We start from the raw sequence: 12,443 nt of genomic DNA on the forward strand, positions 1-12,443 counted from the left end.
GCCAATTTTCTATTCTATCGTCAAAATTTATACAAATGAAAAAACTTTATGGAAACTATGCTAATTTTACCAAGCGTTTACTGTAATTTTCAGAATTTCAGAATTTTTTCTTTTATATTTCAGAATTTTGTTTGTTATTTTATAAATAAAAAATTGTTATATAAAATCTCGTTGTCTACAAACTAAATATTTTCAACACTTATTCACATTTAATAATAAAATGTTTTTATAGTGTTTAACAATTTCTAAACACAAAATATTATTTCACAGTAATTTAATATTATTTATTTATTATTTTTTTTAATTATCATTTCACAATTTAATTTTATTTCTATGTTATACATAAGTATTTTGAAATTTAATAACAAAAGAAAAATATTTATTCTAAGGTATTTTAAGAACATTTTTAGCCACAAAAAGCTATGTTTGTTTTTGGATTTTTATTTGCACAAAATCATTTCGAAATATTATTAAAATTTTATTAATTATTTTTATTTATTCTTGTATTTTGTTTTCATACAATTACAAATAAATAATATACACGTACGTACGTAAATTTAATAAAAAAATTTTGAATAAATGAGCGAAAAATCACCACTTAATTTTGATTTATGTTTTTTGATAATTTGCTTTTTTTTTATAATTTATTATTATTTTATATTTATATTTTGTTGAATATTTTGTTGAATTCAGTGTGCAAACTGTAGGAGAGACCAACAAAAAATATAAATAAATAAAAATAATTTTCTTTGCAAAACAACACTGAAAAAAAAATCACAATATTTTCTTATTCTTTTAAAAACTCGTTATTAATACATAAGTATTATTGTGAACGAAATAAAAAACAACAACAACAACAGAAAAAAAACATAATTTTAAATTATTTGCCAAAAATACTCAATTTTCAAATTTTATTTTTCTTAACTTAAATCAACGTAAGAAAAATTCACAATCATAAATAAAAATAACACCGAAAATAATAGAAAATAATTAGTTCTAAATTTAGGTCCTTAAATGAAAAATTGCGCATATATGTAATTCTTGTCAAATTTTTCTAATATGACTGACTACACATTATATACTTAACACACATACATATATGTATAATGTAGAATATGATGTTGGGAATTTAGTTTTAATATAAAAATTTAGGCATACGAAGAAATTCAATAAAATGAGATTAAATTATTGTGAATTAAAATAAGCTCTTAAATTTATTTGTATGTTTTTGTTCTGTTTTTTTTTTGCTATTTAGGAGATTACGATCGAGTAAAAATTATAAATCGAATCGTTTTTTAAGTAGTGGTCTATTTTAAATTTAATTTACTTTCACTTATAATTATGATTTTTTATGAACATTATTAATTATACTCGTATTGAGTAAGTAAATGAAGAAATTTTAGCTAATGTTGCGTACTAAAATAATAAGATTAGTACAACTTATATTCAGAATAAAAGTAATTTTGGATTAACTATAAAGTGATTATTATTTAAGAGATAAATGCAGAGAAAATACGGTTTGGTACTAAAATACAAAAGTGATTTATATTAGTAAAATAATTAACTTAAAAGGGTAATAGAATTTATTTCATTTATTATACATTAATTAAGTACAAAAATTATACATTTGAATATTATTTATGTTTAAATTTATGGCAATTAACTAATTTATTCTTTGTAATGGAAAAATTTTGGTAGAAACCCTGCATATTTTTATCATTTCTTATTATTTTGCATTCCAAACGTTCTCTTTTCACAAAACAAAATTCACTTTTTAATAATGTCAACAATATGAGTACTTTGACACTTTCATTATCCTTCAAAAATGATTAAAATTGTCATAAATTCTTACCGAAATAATAATTAAAATTAAAATAAAACAGAAGTTCATGACATCGACGACATATTTTGGCATTTCCAACATTAATCAAATCAAAAATTTTGTAATCACTATCAAAATTCCTAACACTAAGTATATTTCCTCTTAATAAAATAGAAATAAAATAAAAAATAAAATAAAAATTGTGTGTTTTTTGTTGTTGTTGTTGTTGTGTGTAAAAATTATAAAAATATTTTATGCGCTCAAGGTAAAAAACACACACCGTGATCCTACACAAAAGTCTAATTTTATTATAGAAACGCAAACGTTAAAATTTATTTATTTATATTTTTTTTTTATAATTTTTTCATACACTTTTTTAAAATTTATTTATTTTTTTTTCTTCAAAATAAAATCATATTAAAAAATATTACAAAAACAAATAATAGAAAACCGAAACAAAAATATTATTAAGAAAATCTAATGAAAAACCTAATTTTCTTTTGTTTTTCTTCTTCTTAATTTTCTTTTTATTTTTTTATATGAATCACACATATTAAAAACACTATATAGCAATAAGAAATAAAATTTTATGAAAAAAAAAAATAAAAAAAAAATCGGAAAATTGGCACAATGTTCAATATTTTACGCCAGCGTTCAAATGAAAAAAAAAACACTCAAAATGCGAAAACAAAATAAAAATTCAAAAATAAAATAATGAAAAAAAAAGAAAAATTTAGCGAACTGAAAAAAGATCACCACAAACAATTTTTTGTGTCGTCTACACACTAAAAACAGAAACTATAAACTAACTAAGGGAAAAACAACAAAGTAAAACTCAAGACGAAATCTCTGAATGAGTGCGAGCCCATCATATAAAATCATTCGTTCGTATAAAATGAGAAAAAATATGAGGGAAAATACAAGAAAAATAAAATCTAAAAAACAAACAGCAAAACAAAAAATCACAAAACTAAAACGAGAAAAGCGAACTACAAGAACAACAAAAATTCAAAAAAAAAGAAAAAATATTGTTTTTATATATTAACTATAGTTGTTTAGCGGCAGAAGTAACAGCGGAAAATTCTTATAGCACAGTACCAACATACTCGGAGCACAAACATAAGTATATATATGTTTGTAACGTATGTACAAACTGGCATCAATATTATATTATGGGTATATAGATCTTAACAAATAAAATAGACAAAATCTGTATGTATGTATATGCAACGCACATCAATAAATGTGCGTGTTATACACATAACTTAGATTATGAGATACGACATTATTAAAACAAAATACTAAAAAAAAAGACAATAATAATAATAATAAAATAGTGATCTTATGGAAACATAAAATATAAGAAATTTAGAATAGAATGATCATCAGTTCTGACTCCAAATATTTGATTCACGAAAATGAAAAATTATTGTCTGTATAGCAAAAATAAATACTTAAACAAAGTTTTTTATTCTTCAGTTACAAAGTTCGAAAAACGATATTAAATTTTAGTTCTTTCGAAGCAAAATTAGTAAAACTGATTTGAATTTCATTTCGATAAACAGATCTAATTTGTGTTTGCAAAGAAAACATTGCAGGGCTGCGGTAGCGGAGACTAAATGTTTCAATTCTGACTTTCATCCTGTTTCGTGTTTATTAACTTTCAAATTTTGTAAATGAATTAAAAAAAAATAGCTTTTTATAAGTATGCAACTCTTATAGGTATGCAAATGCAAAATTTGAGAAAATTCCGAAAATGAAACTCTAGTGAATCCGTAAAATTTTATTGATATCTAAAAATTTTCAGTTAGTAAACAAATTCTAGCAGTGTTTTTTCTATTTGCGAAAAATCTGAATAGATATTTTTCCTATGTCAATTGGCCTATAATTACTTGTAGGTCATTTCTGTCTCGAAATTTTCAAACAAACCACAACTTTTTTTCATTCAATTCATAAAACTCGGACACTTTGGGAAATTCTTGAAATATTTAAACATGATTTGCTCGATTCTATTCCTTCAGACTTGGACGATTTTTTTCTTATTGTGAATAATTCCAATTATTATAATGAAAAATGGTCAATCCAATGAACAACATTTTAAATTTTTAATTACCGTATAATCTGCTATTATTGATTGTAGTAAATATGCGAGCAGAGCTCATGTTTTTCTTTTTTTGGGCAGATTATATTAAAAAAATTAATACAAGTATGAATGTATGTTTGTAAGTATGTGAGCAACAAAATAAAAAATTATTTTTTAATAATTTTGGTTTTTTTTTTGTCTTAGATTTGAGATTATCAGCCACTGTCATTTTTGGATTACGCATGTTTGTTTGTATGTTTTTTTAGTATTTATTTTTCATATTTGTTGATTATTTTTGGACATTAAAATGCCGTTGTTCTTGTTTTTTCTATTTTTTATGTAATAATTGTCATTTTCCTCCCCACCAAAAAAAAAAAATGTAATGATATTAAAAATATAAAAAACGTTATTTTTTTTTTATAACTTATTATTATTATTTGATTTTATTTCATTTTTTTTTTCTCTGTTAAAATAAAATATGGTGTAGATTTATGAATAAAATTTTTAATTGGCTCATTTAAAGCAGACAATATAAGAATACGGTTTTTTCTTTTTAATGGGTAAAATGAGAGATAGTTAAATAAGTAATAAAAGAAAAATAAAAGTATTGAAATGCATTTTATTACAATATAGCGGAATGTAAATTAAATAATGAATATAAACAACGCACATAACAGCGCATTCATATACCTAAATGAAATATATGAGGGTATTTTTATTACCCGCGGTTGACCTAAGGTTACTGTAATATTATAAAGTAGGATTAAAAAATTTAATTGTTGATTCATACATGTAAGTATCTCTGTTTTAATTTTTTGAAAATTATGAATGTATTTATGTATAAAATGGGAAAATAAATAGTAAAAATGTTGAATAAGCTATAAAATAATGATTATTTTATTATTAAATTTAAAAATAAAATATTCAATATTTTTATTTAAAAGAATTAACAATAAATTCCTTGAATTTAAGATTTAATAATTTAGTTATAATTTTAATGTTGTCATAAAACCTCATATGTAAATGTATGTATTTCTGAAAAAAAATTTTTGATGAATGCGATTATGGCCTATTTTTTGATGAATGAAAATTCTTAGTCATTACAATGGGAAATTTGAAAAGCTAAAAATGTACGTTTGTAAGACTTGCATACATACGAGTATGTATAGCTATTTATAAACATTTGACTTATTGAAAATCAAGCAAATCAAATTTTTTCTAAATTTCATTTAAATTTCCAAGCAAATTTTATAGTGAAATTTACACAAAAAGCAAATATATAACCTACTGTATATGTTATTCGAAAATCAAATAATAAAAGGCAACTGGGTATGTATGTATAGTCAATTATGAAGACCATGTGCATAAGAAAATGTAGATATTGAAATCTTAAAGATTTAATATTTTCATTAAAAAATTAATATACTTAAAAGATTTTAATAGATAAAATTGTTATTCGGCTCCTTCAACTATAAATTCAGGAACTTAACTCAAACAAGTTTATGATCTAGAAAAGCCAAGTAAAATATGAAAATAGCTGATTTAGTTTAGATTTTTATTTAAAACCATAATTAAAAAAACGGGTTTTGTATATGCATTTATATTGGCACTAATTTATTGTGTTAACAATTTCTGCTAAACTAAATAAGATGCTGCAGAATTCTCGAATTGTAATTTACTGTGACTTCCACGAAAACGTGAAATTCACAATTCATCATATTCCAAAATGTATGTATGTATATTAAAAGTTCTTGACATTGTATATGTACATTATTTCAAAATGTATCAAACAAGTAGTCGGAGCGTAAAACAAAAGTAGAACTTGCAGCTAAAAAATCGAAGCTGTTTTTGACATACAATGCAGCGGTTCCTAAAATTTTTCGCTATTGTAGAACTGTATTCAATACCGTTTAAATGCAGTAAAAACTGTAATAAAACTTGTTAAAACTCTTTATATTACGTTTTGGAAGTCCCGATTGATTCGTAATTTACTTAAATCAACAAAAATACACCATTATCAAGTCAATATACAACTTTTACTTAAAAATTCATTTGAAATAATTTTTCTAATTGAATATTATTTAATTTATTCATTTGTTCATTTATTCTTATTGCACAACCATACAACATAAGTATGTACATGTCATACTTAAGTTTTATTTCACTTTTCAAAATCTTAATTCTTCAAAAAAAAAATTGCATATTGTTGTTATCCAATCTTATGACGTTTCACTTTTAGAATTTAAACAGAATATTATGAAAAAGAAAAATCAAATATGTACTTAAGATGAAAAAAGATGAATATATCTACATAATTTTTAATTAGAGCAAAACAAATAACAACAAAAAGAAAAATAATGAAAACAAAACGTCAAATCTCTTTTACATTTAGTTAAGTGTCTCTTTCTCGTTTATAAATATTGAAATTGCAGTATCCGATCGTCGGTCTCATTTTTTTTTTTTTACAGATTATAGAGAAATGAAGTCACAATTCACAATAATTTGAATACAATATTGTTACAGATATTTTCATTATGTGTACTTAGTATAAATAATAAAAAAAAAAACAAAAAAAAAAAAAGATTTTCAGTGCATACTATAATTTATTTTCTCTTCTCTTTGTAAATAACAAAAGAACCAATAACAATAAGTGAAGAAAAGAAGAGAAAATAAAAATAAAAATAAAAAAAAAAATAAATTGTAGATAAAAGAAAATGCAATTTAGAGAATTCCACAAATTTACAGTAAATTGGTTGCATTGCATGCAATGCATGGAATATAATAACACACAGCTGTTGGTGGCGTAATTGTTGTTATGATATTTGAGATTCTTTTAATATACAAACAAACAAAAATAAAATCGGCATATATGTATATACATATATGTATAGATTTAAATCTATTATTTTGTATGTATCAATTGCGTTATTGTACAGTTTTAACACGAAATATTTCAAATATATTAAAGAAAAATAAAGTCAAATAAACATAGGGTCATAGCAGCATTAAAATAATTTTTCTTGTTTTTTTGTTTTTTTTTTGGAATTCGACCTCTTTTTAATAAATTTTTGAATACCGTACATATATGTACATACATACATATGTATATACATATGTGAGTAAAATTTTTTTCTCTTATAATTTTTCTTCAGTTGGTTTGTTTTAATATTGTTGGCTGATGATAAGCGGGTGTCAATTAATGATAGTTTAGGGTAGATTAGGGTTAATATAAAATGAGACTGGTTTCAATTTTTAAATATAATTCATTTTTATTATAGTAAATATTATAGATAAGTATGTTTGAATGTAGTAAGCAACAAAATATGTTTTGATGTACATAATAAATTATTAAAAAATTTTTGTCTATTATAATTTTTTTTAAAATAATAATAAATGTGTAACTTATAAAATAAAATGATAATATAATTAAGAAAAATGTATTTATGGATTTTTATTTCAAGTATAGTAATATAACAATTTTTAATGCTATACATTTAATTTAATTTACACAAAATAATTTTTAATACAATTATCAGTCAGTAGAAATTTAAAATTTCTCTTACAATTGCCAATTAATTTTAACTATTTCATGGGTCTTCACACATCAATACAATATTCCTTTAAAAAATAAATAGATATCGAATCTTAAAATTTTTGTCCATAAATAATTTGAAAAATTACCAATTTTTCTTTTTACATGAACAATATTGTACTATTAAAAATTGCATTACTGTTCTAAACGAAAATAAGTCAATTTATGGAATTAAAGCTCTACACCTCAGTGATATTACCATCTAGGACATGTGATCCTCGCATGTCACAAGTAAGAAGTACTTCAAGAAAATTTAGTTTTAAGATCACTATACCACATTTTTTAGTAAAATTGTTTCCAAAATAACCATAATAATAAAAAATAATATTGTTAACATTTTACTCAAAAATATATTTAAAATATATTTATCTGCAATAATTATGCGAGGATATAGACATATTATACATACCTATAAATTTATAAGTAAATAGGAAATGGCAAAATTTATTCTTAGCATTTTTAAATATTTTTAACATCGTACACTTAACATGTTCAAAATATGTTTACAAAATATGTTTGTATAACATACTTATATACAAAAATATTGTCGTATAGCATATTGAAACATAAAACTGTCAACTTAATTTATTACTAACACCCTATTTTATTACATTTTCAAGATACACCTAAGTATATTTTCCTGCATTTAAAATAAACACCTGCTTGCAAAATAATGAAACACACAAAAAAATTCCGCATTATTAATTTTTCAAAAATTTTAATGTAATTTGTGTATAATTTTTAAGAGAAAACTGCATATCGCCACACAATATTGGAAAAAACAAAACAAGGTTAATTTGTTCAACTATAATTTTAAATAGAAAAAATTTAATAATGTCAATATACGCCATAAATATTTAAAATTCCAAAAGAATGTAGGCTAACTAATGCTCTTTTAATATTATGCAGAAATAAAAATTACCATTCCACATATACATACATACATACTTTTATTTAGAAAAGCCGGTGAAACGAAATTTTATATTTAATTTCAAATTTTCTACAATTTCTTTTTGTTTTGTTATAATATGATTGCACATATGTACATTACATAGTAAGTTATGTAGTAAGCAAAAGTACCTTCACATAGTATAAGTAACAAGAGAAGATAATTTACGAAAAAAAATATTTACAAATGAAAATGAAACCAACATAATAAGAATAACAATAGTGACGTCATACTTTCATCGTAATATTGTTATTTTTACAAAGTTTAACATAAAATTAATTGAGTCACAAAGTAAAATTTTTGTAAGTATACACATAAAGAGGAAAAGCCATAAACCGTGACGAACACAGCCGCATTACAATAGAGTTATTCGCTTGTTCTTTTGTTATTTATTTATATAATTTAATATAAGTACATAAGTAATTGTAACCTAAAACCACGATGATTTAAAATATCTTAACAATAATTTTTGACAATGAAAAATGTTATTCTATATTTTGTTATTAGAAAGACAATGAAAACTTAAAAATTTGAATGAATAATCACTAAAAAAATAAAAATTGCTACCTTAATTCAAGTTCATTGATATTTCCTTTAGATTTAATCAACAAAAATAATCTTATAAAATTTTTAAAAAATTATTAATTTTTCTTTTTTTTTAGTTTTTAAAAATGTATGGGTTTTCATTTACTTTATAAGGCTTTTTATTTCTTATTATACAAATTTTATATTATTTAATAATTTTATAAGAAGGCGTTTTGGTCATCAACCCTTTCAATTTATGTAACGTTATTTTGTATTATGGGTTCACGATATACAAGGTGTGCAATATTATAGGTGTTGGTGCTCCGAAGCAAGGTGTTAGAACACAATATGTAAGTGACAAAGAAGATATGGGATTTTTTTATTCTCTAGCTTTTATTCTTCAAAAGTCAAAGTTATTCTTCGAAAAAGCGTTAAATTTCAACATTTTTGTTCATAACTCAAAACTTATGACAGTGCTCAATTTTGGTGAAAATAGCATTAGATTATGTTCCTAAAGATATTTAACCAAAATTATCAAAAATTTTTAGGGTTTTTTTCAACAAAACTGTAGGTTATTGAAAATTATACGTTTATTTTTTATTTTTTTGTTAATCAAAATCTGCTTTTCCAAAATAATTCCTGATACAAAATAAAAAAGAGGAAACAATCACATAAACTATAGTAGCCCATGGAGTCAAATCACAAGCCTAATAATTGAAAAAATTTTATTATTGCTTTTGGCTGAATCATATATCATACATTATCATATGAAAACTTTTAATCAAAATTATTTAGTCTTTAAGTTTTCAAGTTTCTGTATAGTCATGGAGGAAACCCAAGATATTGAATGTTTGCACAATTTAAAAGAAATTTTGATTAAACTTTTATGATAATTAAAGTTTCAAACAGACAATACGTATAGAGAGTCTAAATTAAACCAATTAAACACATTTTAGAAAATCTTAAAGAATTTTCTTTGTTTCAATTTCAACCTTGGTTTTCATTGATTTTAAAAATCTCTCAAATAAAAATTTTATAAAGTTCCTAAAACAAAGTATTTTGAATAATATAACAGCATATTTTGTATTATTAAATTTGAGATTGGCCGTAATATAACACAAAAATTATATATTGTGAATCTAAAATTGACCAAACCATTATCAATTTTACTCGTTTAAGAGACACACCATCACATTAATCGGTCGTTCTCTAATCTATAATGTAAGAGATCACATTTTAAAATACGGCGTCTACTGCGTACATAAATGGTTGGCATCAGTATATCAAGAACATAAAAGACCCAACGACATTTGTACATATGAATAAACAATGCACATATTCAAACATTTATATACATATATATAACATAGATATGGCATTTGTAATATATGAATATATTTATTAAAATTATATCAAATCTGATAATCTCTAGAAATGGATTGTTTTTGAAAACAAAAAAAAAAAACTCGCATTTTTTTTTGTAACATTCTTAATAAAATCTACAACATTTAAATAATATAAATTTTGTATAAAAATATTAAGTATGCTTGATGTCATGTTTTAAAAACGCTTTTAAGCATTATAAAAAAAAAAATAAAAAATCTAAAAAATAAAACATGACGTGACATTGCTGTCTATATATCCACCTACGATTATTACGAATTTGTAAAAATTACAGAACAACAAAACCATAACAGGGGAAATAAATTTTTTTTTCAGTTTTTTTTTTTTTTTGTTTTTTAAAAAAGGAAAATTCAAAATAAAGAAAATGTAAAAGCAAAACAACAAAAATATTTTATCAAAATAACAAAAAAACATTTAAATTTTATGTATACAAAAGCATTTTGTATTAGAAATTCAAAAATTTTTTTAGTTGATTGTAAGATCGTGTTAACAATACCAACAACAGCAAATTGTACATATTTATTCATTTCATTAATATCGTATTGCATATTGGAATTGCCATGCACATTTTTCATGCCACCTTTCCTCTTACATTCATAAATTTCGTTGTGTGGTAGTAATGCATTATTAAAATGCACATGCAGAAAATATACAGAAAAAAAAAAACATATTTTATTACAGAAGAGAAAGGAAATTTTTTTTTGCTTTTATTTTATTTTTGTTGTAGTCATGCGATTCACACATCTGTCAAAATTTTTATTTTTATGGTTAATAATATGTTGTGTGTACCATACAGTCAAGCAGATATGCTAGCATAACAATAACATTTAAAATCACATCTGATACTGTTTATAATTAAAATTAATTTTCTAAATAAAATTTAAGAGAGTTTCATTTTAAAAGCGATAAATTTTAATTTTATTCTTCATTATTAATGAGAGAAAAATATGGTATGCATGCGTGCACAGAAATTTTTTTTTATTGTTTTTTTTTTTTTTTTTGTAAAGAATGATTCGGCCGATGGAGATTTTCAATTTTAATTAATTTAAAAACAGTAATGTTAATGCATTTATAATGGAATATCGTAAATATTGTATATGTATGAGTTTTACTCTTATAGTTTAATGTGTTAAAAATTTTTTGATAAGAAAGTCACGAATTAAAAATTGTAAATCAGGTGAGTTTGATTTTATGAGTCATGATTTGAGAATTTTTAACGTTGAAGCTTAATTAATTTAGGCAATAAAATATAAAATTTAAGAAATTCATGTGTAAAAGTTCGTGTACGAAAACCTATACGCAAGTATGTATGTGTATATATTTATAATAAAAGATTGTGTTGAATGGACGCCAGTTAAAAGCAATCATATAGCTCAGTTATTTGATCCATTAATGTCATTTTGAAACTATTTTGTTTTTGAAAGATTTTCAAAAAGATTATGCAGATCCAGAGCAAGAAATAAGGTACAATACGCATATAAAATCCCTAAAAGAAATTAAAAAATCTTTCATGTGTACATGAAATCTTGCCTTACTCGTAATCGACAATTTTGCGATCAAAACCATATGGTACAAAATATTTTGTTGCAAATTAAATGAGCTTAAGCATCCAAATAATAAAAAATATTACGTAAAAAATTTATTAATTGAATTTAAACTGTTTAAGTAGTTTTTATATTATACTTTGACGTTATTTGCTAAAAAAAATAATTAATCAATTAATAAACTAATATATTTACTCATGTATGTATATGTGTATGTTTAATGTGAAATATCTTTCTTATACATACACTTTAATTAATAAATGTTGTATAACAAAAAAAATATGTTACTTAACTTTGTATATGATGCAATAATAATGAGAACAAGGTTAAATCCTTCATAAATTTAAAATTCGAATTTGCAAGTATATAATATACATATTATATTACCGATTTTATTAAATTACCCGGAGTCTAAATAATTTTTAATATATTGTATTCCTTTTTAAGAAATTGTCACAAAAATTCAATTATATAACCAATCATTTTCGAAGAAGTAGGTTAAATTAGAAAAACCAAGTATAACT

At 22.5% G+C, this 12,443-nt stretch overlaps 1 protein-coding gene across 6 annotated transcripts in view; it reads right to left on the reverse strand.

The window, feature by feature from the left end:
- LOC129606150 (leupaxin) overlaps positions 1–12,443 on the reverse strand; it is a 102,644-nt gene that overhangs the window by 43,339 nt on the left and 46,862 nt on the right. The gene's annotated exons all lie outside the window — the stretch shown is intronic.

This window comes from Condylostylus longicornis, unplaced genomic scaffold (genome assembly GCF_029603195.1).
Source record: "Condylostylus longicornis isolate FDR11 unplaced genomic scaffold, ASM2960319v2 ptg000017l, whole genome shotgun sequence".
NCBI classification, from domain to species: domain Eukaryota; kingdom Metazoa; phylum Arthropoda; class Insecta; order Diptera; family Dolichopodidae; genus Condylostylus; species Condylostylus longicornis.